Source organism: Ornithodoros turicata, chromosome 7 (genome assembly GCF_037126465.1).
Source record: "Ornithodoros turicata isolate Travis chromosome 7, ASM3712646v1, whole genome shotgun sequence".
Lineage (NCBI taxonomy): Eukaryota > Metazoa > Arthropoda > Arachnida > Ixodida > Argasidae > Ornithodoros > Ornithodoros turicata.
The window spans coordinates 6029525-6032335 of record NC_088207.1 but is presented as its reverse complement, the minus strand read 5'-3'; the positions used below and the strand labels follow the sequence as shown (position 1 = coordinate 6032335).

The 2811-nt window shown below is 52.9% G+C and overlaps 1 long non-coding RNA gene across 1 annotated transcript; it reads left to right on the top strand.

Annotated features, from left to right (window-relative positions):
- Window positions 1-200: 200 nt before the first annotated feature.
- On the top strand, window positions 201-1018 carry LOC135400173 (uncharacterized). The gene is made up of 2 exons (XR_010424545.1): window positions 201-364; window positions 838-1018. It is a non-coding gene; the product is annotated as an uncharacterized LOC135400173 (long non-coding RNA).
- Window positions 1019-2811: the final 1793 nt, after the last annotated feature.

Here is a 2811-nt window from a genome sequence, read left to right as displayed (position 1 = left end):
CCTTTATACAGATAAACGCGCGCGCGCGCGCAACGAACGGAGAATGAAAGCGAAACTGAAAAGCCACCCGTCGCCGCTAGGAGCGCGCGCGCAGCAGCAGAGAGCCGAAACCGAAAACACCCGCGGCCGGCGCAGGGGGCGCTAGGAGCGCGCGCGCGCGCATGCGCGGACGGGTGGAGCAGAGGGCGCGCGCGCATCCATAGCGGCCGCTGCGCGTCGCCTCTCTCAGTTTCTCTCGGACCGTCGCGGAAGACGGACGTGCGCTCCGCGCGCTCGCTCAGTTGCTGGCTGCCTCTCGTAGAGAGCAGACGTATGTTCTCCGCGCTCGCTCAGTTTCTGCCTGGAAGTTGCCGCGGGGGAAAAGGTGAGTGATTTGACGCGCTCCTTTTCTCGTATGTTTGCCGTGTTTAGCGGTGACCGCGCTCGTGTTAAGCCTTTTCTCGCATGTTTAGACTTGTTTTGCGGTGTCCAAGCCTGTTGACGCATGTTTAGCGATGTGTGGTTCCCGCCTTGTGTTAGCTGCGTAGTGTTGGGGTTAGGCCTAAGCGATCGCCCCCTGTAAGCCTCTTTCCTCGTATGTTTGCCGTGTTTAGCGGTGACCGCGCTCGTGTTAAGCCTTTTCTCGCATGTTTAGCGATGTGTGGTTCCCGCCTTGTGTTAGCTGCATAGTGTTGAGGTTAGGCCTAAGCGATCGTCCCCGTAAGCCTTTTTCCCCGATGTGTACTGTTTTCTGTTTAGCAGTAGCGGTTAGACCTTTTCTCTCGCATGCCTAGACTTGCTTGGCAGTGCTGTCATTTTTACCTGCCGCTAGTATCTTGTTCTGTCTTTCTCGTCTAGAGCTATGATGGTGGCGCCATCTGGTGTGATGCCTTGCAACTAAGTGGCCACCTGTCGTCGATCTCTGCAACTGCTGGGTGCAAACTACCAACATGGCGGGTGCTGGTCACTCGGGTGTTGCGGAGCGGCTTCTTCGCCGCGGCATCGTTGATTTTCGAATAAATTGTTTCTCTCCACTCTATTTCTATCTTTTTATTTTATTTTCTGCCTATTATTTTTCTTTTTTATGGACTCTCATGGTGCACAACGCTCAGCTGGTCTGGACACGAGTTAGACTTTCCCCAATTAGTGTGGTGGCTCCCTGGAGGGTGCTGATTAATGTGGGGGGTCCCAATTAGCTCTAATTGCTAATTAAATCGTGTTCAGGACAGTTGAGCGTTGTGCACCGTGAGAGTCCAGTACTTACTACTCACGCTGTCACAATCAACTCGCCCTCCTGGTTCGTTTAAGTTCCCTCCCTGTCCCTCTTACATTGCCTAGTGGTTGCCCTCTCCTGTTTTCTCTATACAGATGATCTCACTCTGGTGCTACCAGGGGAAACTCGACTTGAAGCTGTCCTGAAGGCTTTCGACGATTTTTGTAAGACGTCTGGCGCATAACTCAATCACTCTAACAGCGGTACCCTCCCTCTACATTAATGCACGACCTTCTCGCGTTGTCTCCTATGGCGTACCCTCAAAAACCCTAGTCAAAATGCTCGGCGTTGTCTTCGATCTTAGTGAGGTATCTCGTGTGGCCCTAGAGTAGCTAAACATTCATCCGCTGTTCTTCGTGAACTGAAATCTGCAGACCTGGCCTTCACTTTCTGCGCCCGTTTACTGACCTTTTCGTACAACAGCCGTCTGAAGTTCCTCGCCGCTGTGTGTCTGCCCCCTGCAGTAATTGGATTCGCCATAACTCGCAACGCCTTGCGTTGCCTGTGGTCTGGTTCGCTTGAATGGGTCAGGAGGCCTCATCTGTATGTCACGCGTGATCGGGTCGGGCTTGGCCTGCCGCGGTTACCACGAAGCGATATCTAGCACTTCAGATCCGTGGTGTCTTTGAGGCGCTTCACAGTCCTGATCATGCAGCGTGCGCTTTGGTGCACTATTTGCTCGGTCATACCGTCTGGTGATTAACCGATAACACTAACAGCCATCCGAGAGCAGAAGCTCCTTCCTCCCCTTTTCGCAGCTTGCTTACCTGCGATCTGACGCGTACGTGAGATGTCCCTGGACGCCGACGTCTCTCTCTGGGACGCCAATGATTGCTAAGCCGCACTCATGAAGCCACTGCTGATATCCTCCCTGCCTGGTGCCGTGGGTGATCATTTCTTGGGTTCCTGGCGACGTATCACACCCGGCTGGTTGGACGCTCGTTGTGCAAGCCTGTAGTGGAAGGTGGCTCATGGTGTCCTGCCGCTCAGCTCCTCCTCGCTCATAAGCGTTAACACGTTTCTTCTTGATGCTGTGTGACGCTTTTCAAGTCCAGGTTTGGTCTCTCCTAAAAGTGTCACAGCAATTTCCTGTGTCACTTAGGTGCCACTGTTTTTAGAGTGTAAACTTTTGGCTTTAGCAGGCGAAAGAAGGTGGCCCACGCACCAGATCGACATTAGGACCTTACACCTGAACGGGTTGTTGGAAGAACGCATGTACATGGAGCAACCAGCGCTGTTTCATGAAGAAAACTCAGATGACGTGTGCCTTTTGAAGAGGGGTTGGGGTACAGGTGACGTCAGTCCGGGAGTGGAATGTCAGACTTGAAAAGCTTCTCAGTCGCGTGGGCAACAACAGCTTTATTTTGACTTTGGAGAGTGGAGAGGTTCATCGCCAGAGGCGATACTCTACCCCATTGCTGGTCGGCCTGTGGGGAATAAAATAACGAGCCCCTTTACAATAACGATCGTAGCCCGATGGTGGGTTTAACCAGGTTGGTCTAAACAGGGTTTAACTAATCGCGTGGGTTTAACCAGGTCGAAAAGGAATCCTTGTATCG